This window comes from Podarcis tiliguerta (assembly GCF_965153285.1).
Source record: "Podarcis tiliguerta genome assembly, chromosome: 2".
Classification (NCBI taxonomy): domain Eukaryota; kingdom Metazoa; phylum Chordata; class Lepidosauria; order Squamata; family Lacertidae; genus Podarcis; species Podarcis tiliguerta.
The window spans coordinates 98,351,457-98,364,583 of record NC_139535.1 but is presented as its reverse complement, the minus strand read 5'-3'; the positions used below and the strand labels follow the sequence as shown (position 1 = coordinate 98,364,583).

The 13,127-nt window shown below is 41.1% G+C and overlaps 1 protein-coding gene and 1 long non-coding RNA gene across 4 annotated transcripts in view; one reads left to right on the top strand and one right to left on the bottom strand.

Moving 5' to 3' along the window:
* The window catches only part of LOC310671379 (ABC-type organic anion transporter ABCA8-like), an 88,103-nt gene that overhangs the window by 13,618 nt on the left and 61,358 nt on the right, over positions 1-13,127 (top strand). For 2 of the 3 annotated variants that reach the window (XM_083427262.1, XM_083427263.1), the window contains exon 2: positions 12,465-12,825. The exons of the other annotated variant lie outside the window; for it this stretch is intronic. The gene's annotated coding sequence lies outside the window, so the exon portion shown is untranslated. The remainder of the gene's footprint in view (positions 1-12,464; positions 12,826-13,127) is intronic. 3 annotated transcript variants of the gene reach the window in all.
* LOC310671733 lies at positions 4,012-12,469 on the bottom strand. Its single transcript, XR_014508125.1, has 2 exons — positions 12,262-12,469; positions 4,012-4,544 (listed from the first exon to the last, which is right to left on the bottom strand). It is a non-coding gene; the product is annotated as an uncharacterized lncRNA (long non-coding RNA).

Sequence of the window (13,127 nt, the reverse complement as noted above, 5' to 3'; positions counted from 1 at the left end):
GATATGCTTCAAAAAAAAAAAGAGGGCTTACACAAACTCATAGATGGAACTGTATCATCATGGATGTTGTCCCAGAAATTAATAAATAATTCCCATCTTTCTGTGAATCTGTCTTGCTGTTGACTATGTGATGTTATTCTCTGATATGTCAGTTTAGTCATTAGGGCAGCTTTCTGTACTTTCTGTAACCATTCTTTTAATGGCAAAGCTCATTTTTTCTTCCCAAAGCTGAGCAATGAGCCTGTTAACATACAACAAATAGTACATTGGCATTCCCACTCCTGTTTTCAGCACACACAAAGGGGTTACACTGAAGGTTTTAGAGATAATGTATCCTAGAATTTCCTGCACTATGCTGAGAACCACACTTTCATTTTAATTTTTTTTTTTACTCCGCTCCAGAAAATATGTAAATAATCTGCCCCTAATCACCTACATCTTGCTTAACTCATGAGGTGTAAGATGCCACTGACAGATTGTACAGAGTTCTTTTAGATTAGCAGTTATTCATCTTTTAGGTATTGTTTTTGAAATTTAAAGTCTGTTTTGTTTGTATTGTACTGAGGTTGTATTTTCTCAGACCCTTTCACCACTTCTGGGGTTGCAACTGATCAAACGTGATGTCGGTGAGAAACATATATATTATGCTAATTCATTGCTTTGCATTCGCACTCACCATTATACTTTTGAATTATGTATTTTGATACGGTAGGTCAATATATAGTTGCCATTTATTCTGCAATGTGTTGAAGCAGCAGGTGTCTTAGGCAAATTAGTGAGATGATTGCTTGATTGTATGAGATTGCGCATCCATCGTTCAGCCAGCTAGTCAAGTGCAGCATCTTCTGAGCTATTGTACAGTGGTACCTCAGGTTACATACGCTTCAGGTTACAGACTCTGCTAACCCAGAAATAGTATCTCGGGTTAAGAACTTTGCTTCAGGATGAGAACAGAAATCGTGCTCCGGCGGCACGGCGGCAGCAGGAGGCCCCATTAGCTAAAGTGGTGCTTCAGGTTAAGAACAGTTTCAGGTTAAGAACAGACCTCCGGAATGAATTAAGTACTTAACCCAAGGTATCACTGTATATTATTTTGCCCATTACCTGCTTAGTTTACTCTTCACATCCCTCAAACTCATCTTTGTGAAGCTGTCACCAATGCGTAGGCAATGGCTGTCTCAAATGTACACAATTCAGCTTAACTGCAACTTGAATACAGCTTACATTTCCAAATCAGATGGAAGCTGGTTTGAGGGGAAAGGGCACCATTTCTCAAGAAACTACAGGATGTATATGGATTGTGGCTAGCGGCATGTGTGCATGGCTTCAAACACCAGTGGTGGCAGTGCACTGGAGCAAGAGTAAATTGTAATGTGTACACAGATATATATATATATATATATATATATATATATATATATATATATATAATACCAGTATATAATATATACCAGTATAATATATCTATATCAATATATACCAGTATAATATACGATATATATACCAGTATAATATATCTATCTATATCTATATCTATATCTATATCTATATCTATATCTATATCTATATCTATCTATATCATCTATAAACACACACACACACACACACACACACACACACACACACACATAGTATATGGAAATGCAAGCCTTGCAATTTTAACATATCACCAGAAGGTGGCAGACTATGCGAAGACATTAAAAATGCAGATTTTGCTGAGGCTTTTATGCAAAATCTACAACTCAGTTGTAAAAGAGCCAGTCTTACGTCTTAAAGATCACTTCTATCCTCCCAAGAACTAAGGAAAGAGAAATATCCCTCTGTGGTTTTTCTAGGAATCTGCATTACGTTGTGCAACATTTATTTTTTAAGTACAAATGTGGCTACACAATAATGGTTTTCTTGTCAGAGGACAATAGACAAAGCTAGAAAAAATTGGGGGGGGGGGGTTGTGTGTGGAAGAGAACAAATTCGGTCCCACTGTGGAACATTCCGTTTCCATGGCCTTTTGGTTAGTAGAGCAAGGCTGCCTTCCTGATGACCTCCAAAAAATATTTTCCTCCTCCTTTCCTGTATATTCACTTCTGTTCTCACTTTCAGAAACTTCTATTCAAAGGAAACTATTGTACAAACTTTTGGTCACTGGAATTCCACCCCAACTGGACTGGAGTGAGGATTCAATTGTGTGCTAGTAAGGGCCAAATCCAGGATTAATTGGTTGAAGTGATCTGGAAGCAATTGGTTTGGTTTTGGCGTGTGTAACCTCAGATGAGTTGCAAAGCCCTTCCTTAGGCCTCATTCTTACTACACTTCCCTTAATGTTTTCAAAGTTAGTGAATGCGCTAAACGGTGTGTGTGTGTGTGTGTGTGTGTGTGTGTGTCTTTCCCCTACTTAAAAGTTTAAAGTGAGGTGTCTTTACATCTGTCCGCTTCTTATATCCCTTGTACAGTGGAACTTCAGTACTTGAACGTCTCCGTTGACAAACGTTTCAGAACCCGATAACCCAGAAGTAAATGCTTCTGTTTCCGAACGCGCCTCGGAAGTCAAACGGCTTCCGCTGCGTGTTTTTCAATTTTCTGAATTGAATTTGTAGATGGCCCTTTGACCCTCAGTTTTCAAATATTTCAGAACTCAAACGGTCTTCCGGAACAGATTACGTTCGAGAACCGAGGTACCACTGTATTGCTAGATATTTTCCTGTAAGGTGAGATTCCTTTTTTTGCTGCTGCTATTGCTGTTGTACCATGTTATCAGTCTTCCATACCCAGGAAGGCCATATTCTCCAACATTCCTCAGATGAAAATACAGACTTTTCTCACTCTCCTGACCCTCCTCAACCCCCCCCCCATTTTTGTAGAGCATTTCCTGTCAAAAGGTCAAGTGCCACCACCTTCTTCTTCTTTGGCGATCACTCATGGCCAAATAAGTTTGTCTTCCATGAACACGGTTTTAACAGTCCATAAGTGACTGTGGAGGCCAATTCTGGATCCACACATCCTTCCACAGTGGGGACCTAGGTTTCTGGGTGGGAGTTGATCACAGTGAAGGTTTGTCACACGTGTCTTCCTCTTAGCACGTTTCTTCCTTTTGTCCTGAGTTCGAGCGTCTTCAGAGTTCATGACACCTTTAGTAAAGGCTGTTCTCCAACCGGAGCGCTTGCAGGCCAGTGTTTCCCAATTGTCAATGTTTATACTACATTCTTTTAGATTTGCCTTGAGAGCATCTCTAAACCTCTTTTGTTGACCGCCAGCATTACGCTTTCCATTTTAAAGTTTGGAATAGAGTACCGGTAGTTGCTTTGGAAGACGATAATCAGGCATCCGCACAACACGACTGGTCCGGCAAAGTTGATGTTGAAGAATCATTGCTTTGACACTGATGATATTTGCTTCTTCCGGTACACTGGCATTAGTTTGCCTCTCTTTCCAAGTGATATGTAAAATTTTTTGGAGACACCGTTGATGGAATCTTTCGAGGAGTTGGAGATGGTCCATGTTTCACAAGCATACAGTTAGTTTGGTAGTACAATAGTTTTGTAAACATGCATTTTGTATGAACATCTATTGTGAAATAGATGTTAAATACATGTTAAATCTATGCTTAAAACTTTACGCTGAAAGATCCTACCAGAGTTCAGCATTTTTCATGTCCTATAATGACACCACAAACTCTCCCACATTATTCAATGAAACTGAAACATGCTTAACTTTGGCCGTACAGTACTTTGTTTTGTTATTTTGTCTGCAGTTTACAGGGAACAGAAGACAAACTGATAATTCAGCAATTATTTGGGACTTCATTCATTCCTTTTCAAAGGGCAGTGGCTCCAATCCAGCTACTGTTAGTCTTCAGTGGCTTCAATGGAACTTAATTACATAGTTAGCAACATTTAGCTGAATTAACACCAGAGATTTTGTTTAAACTGTCCCTGTCCCCCTGTCCCCCGTCCCCCCCAGTGATTGTGCCCTCTCAAATATCATCGTGGTAAAAGAAAGCAGACGTTGGGTAGATTATTAGTTATAGAATCCACTTCTCATTTCATTTATTAGACTTATTAATCACTTGTTACCCAAACGTCTCCAAGAGACAGCAGAAAAGATACAGTACATAATACCTTATGAGGAGGGGAAGTGGGGGCAATAATATAATACACTAATACATTAATATTATACCCTCCAAAATTTATCTGATGAAATTAGGGATGTCCTATTTAACAATCACAATTTATTATTTATACCCCACCCATATGACTGGGTTGCCCCAGCTACTCTGGGTGGCTTCCAACACGTATAAAAACATGATAAAACATTTTTTTTTAAAAAAAACCTTCCCTAGACAGGGCTGCCTTCAGATGTCTTCAACAGGTTGCATAGTTACTCATCTCCTTGGCTCGGGGGTTGCATAACTCCATACCCTCCAACATTTCTCCAACGAAAATCGGCATGTCCTAAGGAAAAGCAGGGCATTCCGGGGTGCAATCAGAAACCAGGACGGCTTCTGTAAATCCAGGTCTGTCCCTGGAAAATAGGGACACTTGGAGGATCTGTAATATTTTATATAATATAGTAACAGTAATTTCAAAACATACTCACATAATAAACAGAGCAATAATTTGTCCCCAAACCATTCACACCAAACCAACAATTGCCCCCCTTTAGCCTTCCCACCCCACCCAGAAGTCTGGTGCTGAGGCCAGATGTTCCAAATCAATGGTGGGTGGGCCCAGTGTCCTCCAGGGATGGTCAATCATCTCTCCTCTCCCTTCAAGGGGATCAGTAGCACAACAAAGCCGGAGGGTGGTTCTCCACCCATACTAGCAATCGATGAAAGAAACTTTTGTAATGATTCCAAATGATAAAACCTCTTCCTATCCAGCTGATGTAAATTGGCAGCAATGTGAGATTTATATCCAGAGTTTGGAGTTGAGGACTGAACATTGTGCATCTCTGAAAACAAAACAAAAACCAGTCCAGAAACACCTCCATAGGGACAGAATAGATTTATAAATCAAAACAGGAAATGCTGAATTCCTGTTCCCGCTCCCATGGTTGCGTAATTCCTCCTGAGCACATGGCAGGTGCCCTTAAATGGACTAGAGGACCGTTCTTACGTTCTTAAAACTAACATTGTCTTTGATGCACCATTTCCATCTGGGGATAAGGCCAGAGAAACGCTAACCATAAAGGAAATGGAGGTTGCGGTGGGAGGGGGAGAATGAATGGAAAACACTAATGCCAGAGATAAACCAGAGAGGTGGGAAAGCCAGTGTGGTGTAGTGGTTAAGAGCGGTAGACTCGTAATCTGGTGAACCGGGTTTGATTCCCTGCTCCTCCACATGCAGCTGCTGGGTGACCTTGGGCCAGTCACACTTCTCTGAAGTCTCTCAGCCCCACTCACCTCACAGAGTGTTTGTTGTGGGGGAGGAAGGGAAAGGAGAACGTTAGCCGCTTTGAGACTCCTTCGGGTAGTGATAAAGCGGGATATCAAATCCAAACTCTTCTTCTTCTTCTCTTCTTCAAAAGTGCACCAAAAAAATATTGTTACAAACGTCTGCCCTTCGCTTTGCTGAGTGGTAGCAAGGGTTTCCAGGCACCCACAGAGAGTCTGTGTTCCTTTGGAGAATTGATTCTCCTCCTCCCCCTTAAATACTTACAACAAACCTTTGAGGTGGGTGAGAGAGAGAGAGAGCGAGAGAGAGAGAGACTGGCTTAAGATCACCCAGTGAGCTTCATGCCCTCGTGGGGATTTGAACCCTGGTGTCTCCTAGGTCCTAGTCCAACGCTCTAACCAGTACACCACACTGCCTCACTTCCCTCGCCTTGTTTTATAGGAAGCTTGCTCTGTTGTCCCAGCATCGACCTCCACATAAAACAGCTCCGACTGAAGAACAAAATATTTATTGTATATCTATCTGACTGACCTATACTGCCCGTCTGGACTTCAAACAACAGTATGTTCCCTAGAGGAGTTTTGTTTTGTTTGCCTTCCACTTTTCTCATCCTGTCCCAGAGCAACACCATATGGAGGTGGCTGGCGACTCTTTCTTCCCTCCACCCTTCTGGCTGAGGCAAGAAAAGAAAAAAGTTTTCAACTCGGTCATAAAAAAACCTTCCACCCACAGCTCAAACTGAATGGCTATGTGCAGTGTAAGGGTTTAATTTCATTTTTCCAGCAGTTTCCACCCACCTAAATGTTTATTGGATTATCACTTTCAACGGCCCTATATTAGAACGAATATTTGATTCAAGAACCACAATTAATCAGAGAGTTTATAAAGATGTTACTACGGGGTCAGGTTGACTTGACATCTGAAGGGGTTCTAACAACTTTGGAAGAAAGAAGGGCTGCTTTTTTTTTTTTAGTATTTTTAGGTTAGAGGAGCAAGTTTAAATTCATAAACACACCTCTTTAAGAAAAGAGAATAAGTGTGAAATTTTGTTCACCAGTCATATAGATAAAGGCACCCTTGCGAAATTTTATGATCAAGCTTAGATCAGATGCATACATGAAAAAAAAATGGGAGAAAGAATTATCAGGTGTAATACTGAGGGAAGAATGGAAATTGTCAGGGAACTGCCATCAGTGCCGGAGGGAGAGAGCAAAAGCCAGAGGGATTCCGGAGAGCGTCCAGGGATCAGGAGGAGCAGCCTATCTTCTGGGGAAGAGAATCAGCGTAGCACCAGTGGAGAAGGGGGGCAGATGGGGGAAGCGGCGAGGCGATCCCATGACTCCTTGCCGGGGACCAGCGGGGAGAGTAGGGGTCCTCCGCTGCCTACGCCCTCCTTGCGCAGAAGGCTTTCGCGCAGAGAGAGTAGGAGGAGACTAGGCGTCAAAGAGCTTCTTTGCTGGAAGAAGTTTAAGAAACGCCCACTGACGGATTCTGCCAGCGATTGAGACAGCCACGGGTGAGTGGCTGTCCGGACAGAAAAGGTTCACTCAGGCAACCCAGCCAGGTGTTTGCACCGGCTTACGCACGAGCAACCCCTAGAACCATTACAGAAATGTATTTGGGACAATATCCCGTTTAAACTGATGGCAGAAAATTCAAAGGAAAATTGTTGTAAGACTCTCTAAAAATGCTAAATGTGATCTAATATGCAGGCTTAGAGTTTATACTTGCTGGAGATGTGGTTCAGTCAAAGCTGATTTTATACACATCTTTTGGAACTGTCTCAAAGTATGAGCCTTTACAAAATCTGTGCAAACTAATATGTCAGGATATCTCATGAACTTTAGAACCTAAAGTTTTCTTGCTTGGTTATCTGAAGGATATTATTTTGGAAAACGACTTAGAAATAGTAATCAATCTTACAACAGCTGCAAAACGAATGATTGCTAAGAAGTGGGGGGAAAGTATATCCCTTTACAGAATCTGAGTGGAAGGAGAAAAATATGGTCTTACTGTAACACTGATTAAGTTAACATATTAGAAAAGAATATGCAGAAACCAACCCAATAAGCATATGGAAAAACACTACAATTCCATGTAATGTTCTGGAATAACATGCTTAATGATGATGTTGAACCTTAAAGAGTGGAACGGGATCAAAGATAAAGAACTTGGAGAAGTGAAAAAATGCACTAGGAGCAGGAAGGAAGAAATGGTCATAAGAGTCAGGGGTAAAAAAAAGGAAAAGGAAATTATTGTGAATAATTGATGCATATTATTAGCTTTGTGTACCTTGACACATATTATGCAGACAAACCTTGGTTGTCGAATGTAATCCATTCCGGAAGACTGTTCGACTTCCGAAATGTTCGACAACTGAGGATCAAAGGGCGGTCAGCAAAGGCAATGGAGAGAACAAGAAAGAGAAAAAGAACTCCCCAGAAGCTGTTTGGCTTCCGAAAATCGTTCAGAAACCAGAGCAGTTACTTCTGGGTTTTCAGCATTCCAGAGAAAAAACATATGATAACGGAGGCATTTGGGAACCGAGCTTTGACTGTACCTGTGACCATTTAATTAGATGAAATACTGAAAGGAAAAACCAGTGCTTTTTTCTGGGGGTACGCAGGGGTACGCATACCCGTAAACGTTTTGTGAATTTAAGTTTGGCCTCATTGAGGAGCAGTATATCAATATGAGTAGGAAAATGAGAGTACCCCATAACGTATTTTTAAAGAAAAAAAGCACTGGGAAAAACTATCTCTTTTCATTTTCTTTGCTGGATAAAAACTCACTCTCAGTTGTGGGTCTCAGGACTCTTTCCTTTTGCATATTAGTGTGGATTAGCTCTGGTGAACATTTCTCTGCATTGTGTTCTGTTTGCTCTTATGCTTTGGCAATGGTTTCCTCTGTTAGACATTGTAGGACCTCCTGGAAATACCACCTTATTTTATTTTTATTTTTTTATTTTGTAAGTACAGTGGTACCTCGGGTTAATTACTTAATTCGTTCTGGAGGTCCGTTCTTAACCTGAAACTGTTCTTAACCTGAAGCACCACTTTAGCTAATGGGGCCTCCTGCTGCCGCCGCGCCGCCAGAGCATGATTTCTGTTCTCATCCTGAAGCAAAGTTCTTAACCTGAAGCACTATTTCTGGGTTAGCGGAGTCTGTAACCTGAAGCGTATGTAACCTGAAGCGTAATGTAACCTGAGGTACCACTGTATGATTATTTTCCTGCAGTAAAGGAGTGGATTCCTGGATTGGTTAGCCCTCCCACTCATTCCACTAGGCACTGTAGCATTACAGCATTCTTAATATTCTCTCTTTCAAATTGTATCTTGCTAAAAATTCTTTTTAATAGAAATGCATTTTGGCACAAATTGAAAGATTGACTGATTAATAAGTAAAAAAGATTTGATGGTAAGATGGTGCCCACCACAAAAGCTATACAGTGGTACCTCTGGATGCGAATGGGATCCGTTTCGGAGCCCCATTCGCATCCAGAGCAGAACGTGACCGGCATCTGCGTGGGTTGTGATTCGCCGCTTCTGTGCATGTGCGTGACGTAATTTTGAGCGTTTGTGCATGCGCGAGCGGCGAAACCCGGAAGTAACGCATTCCGTTACTTCTGGGTCGCCGAGGAGCGTAACCTGAAAACGCTCAACCTGAAGCGACTTTAACCCGAGGTATGACTGTAGTGGGAGATCTGAGGCCCTAAAAAAATGTTGCTGGACTACAACTCCCATCATCCCTGACCACCAGCTTGGCTGAAGGGAACTAGAGTCCAACAAGGTCTGGAGGGCTTCTTTCATCGTCCCAGCACTGACCGTGATATGTGAACAAAATTCTGCCAATAAGTGAATAACAAGATGTTTATTGTGTGTTTTTCTGACCTATACTGCCTGGACTTCCAACAGCTGGATGTTCCCTACAAGACTTTTAAAAGAAGTGGGGTTTTTTTTGGAACACTGTGTTGCTGGCTGGCTATTCTTTCCTTCCTCCACCCTTTTGGGCTGAGGTAATCCTTCAAAATTGCTTAGTGTTTTCAACTCTTTTTAAAAGAAAGCTTCAATCCGCTGCTCTTCTGCCCAGTTTAAGGTTTCTAATGTCTTTTCCCTGCAGTCCCCCCCCCCACCTTAAACTGCAAACATTTATTGGCAGGTTGCCTCTGTGGTCAAGTCTAGATTAATGTTGGTTGTGGAGATTTGCCTTGACAATGTTTACACACGTTCACTATAAGCAAACTTACAGACCAATGAAATATTTCAATAGATATTGCGCAGCAGACATTATCAAACAGTAAAAGAAAACCAATAGACTTTTAATGATGAAATCCATCTAACTCACAAGAAGTTTCCTGTTTACTCCAGTGGACAGGGGACACATTTAATCACCCCGTTTCCCCCTGCCATGCCGCTGCTGCGGTCAGCTGCATTTCCTGGGGGGGAAAACCCCAATGTGGAAAATGCAATCGGACTACATTGCAGGGTTGTCAAAAGGTCCCCCCCCCCTCCCAGCTCCCCTCATCCATCCAACAACATTAAAGTGCCCATTTTTTCACTGCCCAACAAGATTTGTATCACCACACAGGTATATATTAGAGTCTTAGTCCCTCCCTGTAACAAATTCTTTCAGATGTTATGATAAAATGGGAACAAGATATAGGCCACACAATTGAATTGGATAACTGGAAAGAACTATGGACAAAGAATATAAAATTTACGGCTTGTTACTTAATGAGAGAAAATCTCATGAAAACGCAATACAGGGTGGTATTGGACCCCTGTAAAGCTGGCAAAAATTAATAAAACTTATAACAAGAAATGTTGGAGGTGCAAAAATCAAGTAGGAACCTTTTACCGTATGTGGTGGGCGTGCCCAGAGATTAGAAAGTTCTGGGACACGACCTATGAGGAGATGAAAAAGTTATTAAAAATTACATTCAACAAAAAAACGGAATAATTTCTTTGGGGAATTTTGACAAACAATATCCCTAAATAGAAAACAAGACTATTTCTTTATGTAACATGTAGTGGCTAAGTATTGGAAGGAAGATCATATACCCACCAAAGAAGAATGGTTGTGTAAACTGTGTGAGTACTTGGAACTCGCGAAGCTGACAGATATAAGATATAAGTATAAGAAGATAGTTAAAAAAGAATGGGATTACCTAAATAACTACTTGATGAACCAAGGTTCATCAGCTAAGATCAGGCTGTGTTTAGAATAACGCCGCAAAGGAAAAAACTCCCTGATACCAAGATGATGGATTTACTGAAATACAGACAGGTAGACTTTAATTAGAAATAATGAACTGTTATGAAGTTGGCGGAAGTTGACAACAACTATGTTTCTTTTTTTTTTGGAAATGTCTTAGTTTATTGAAGAATGAACTAATGTTGTTTTATGTAGGCTTCCTTTTTTCTTTTCTTTTTTCTTTTCTTTCTAAGATTTAAATGTACTTACAAAAAGGCATATATTTATATCTCTTACTTCTTTCTTCCTTTCTGGAGTTTCTGCTTTTATTCTTTTCTTTTTTTTGCTCTCTCTACATAAGTCTTTTTTGTTTGTTTAAGTTTGTGAGTTTTGATTTATGTATATGTGCAATACAATACAATCAGAGCTGTTCCTCCTGGCCTTTGGTTTGGACTCAGTCTGACCCTTATGTTTCCCTCCCCTTATAGTTTTGATCTATGGGCTGCTTTTAAAACGGAACCGGTGCAAGTGCCTGCGAAATTTTAAGGGAGCGTCTTATATTCAGGTATTCTCCCCCCCCCCCCGAATTTTAAAGGTGCAGCTTATATTCAGGTACGGATTATATTCAGGCCAATACGGTAATAAATGACAAGGAAACAAATGTTTAACCACACAACTGGATTTTCTACCACCGCTTTGCTCCAGATGGAAGGCAGGGTGATAGCAGCAAAACTAAATCTTGGAAATAAAAAGATGAGTGGAATCAGTCTCTCCCCCCCCCCTTTGGGGGACAGTTAAGATCTATTGGTACATGACAAATCTGCCCTAGGTGCATATTTTGCTGGTGAGCCAGTGTGGTGTAGTGGTTAAGAGCGGTGGACTCATAATATTTTGAACTGGGTTCATGTCTCCGCTCCTCCACATGCAGCTGCTGGGTGACCTTGGGCTAGTCACACTTCTCTGAAGTCTCTCAGCCTCACTCACCTCACAGGAGGAAGGGAAAGGAGATTGTTAGCGGCTTTGAGACTCCTTCGGGTAGTGATAAAGCGGGATAACAAATCCAAACTCTTTTTCTTCTCCTCCTCCTTACTACAGATATGGTAAGTGAAGTGTTAAGAACTGGTAGGCTGTTGCTCATTGTGGAATAATTTACTGGCAGTTACCACTAGAGGCCAGCTGATATTAAGTGCAATGAGACCACACATCTGGATCTCGAGTTGCTTTTATCCAGCACAATCAGAAACAGCCCAGGAAAGAGGCAGAGCCCATATATAGCTCTCTCAGGAAAAGCAATGCTAATTTGTGATTCTGGGTGTGTGTTTTTTATGCCACTAACTGCAACTCTGATTGAAGATTTCTTACTGCCGGATAGGAATCACAAGGAATATGTTATTTCCCCCCTATAGAAGGGACCTAATAACCTCAAGTAGTACTCTAGATCAAACAATAACTCCGTTTTGTGGGTCTGCCAGGTAAGGTAGCTAGGTGAAAAAGAGCCCAATTAAGTTACACCTGCCCAAACTGCTTCCTATTAAAAGTGCAGAAGCCCTCTTTCTGATGTGGCCGCTTTGGTAGTGGATTGTGGAATAATTTTGCTTTATGCCGATTGATTTTAAACTTGGATATCACAATGACTGAACCCTGCTCTCCCATGGTGATCAAGGAGTTCATTATTTACCTGGTTCCTCTGTCTCTGCTCTGCCGTTTACTTATGCTCCTTATATCATGGAGTGGTGGTAGTCTAAAATGACATTCTTTCCAGTTATACCAAACACAAGCCATGCTTTGGGAATCTGAGACCTCTTACTGCTCAGAAATTGGAGTGCACTTAAAAGTACTCTCCCACATTGCAATACATTGCTCCTTTTCAATTTGCTGCAGGCAGAATATATTTACAAAGCTGATTGCCTGTGCAAAACTCTGGGGCACAGTTTTCCATCAGCGGTCCAGCTGTATCAAGAATGATTAAGTCTTGTCAGAACAAAGAAATCTCTTCAACTGTCCTGGGAGAAGATTTTCGAGGGGAGGAACTACTGGAGGACAAAAACACGAAGTTGTTGTGAATGGCCATTGCTTTTTCTGGCTGCATTTATGGACTGGAAAGAGAAAAGGCACAACGAAGCAGAAAGAGTAGTTGGAGGCTTTATAAATCATATTTCAGACAAAGAAAATACATTGCTGTTATTATGCAGTTTTCTTTGAATCCTTTGCTGACGTTTTAGCCTAAATTGATTACTTTAAGGTAAGCTTTTCAATGTTGCTTTCTCTTTGCCTCTCAATGCATTTTCTTGCAATTGATACCTGATGTGAAGCCTAGTTATTTGGGAGCAAAAAGGGAAAGAGGGGAGAATTGCTGCTGAATGAATGCAAACTCACTTACTCAAAGTGCTTGGATATCAACTGATAAGTGATCTGGATATCTGAACCTATGTACCTAAACTCTGCCAGCTCATCTTGACTCATTTGTGGATTAACATTGGAGTCCTATATGCTTGTTTGGGAGTAACTCTCCTTAAACTTGGCAAGTCTTAGTTTTGAGTAAAT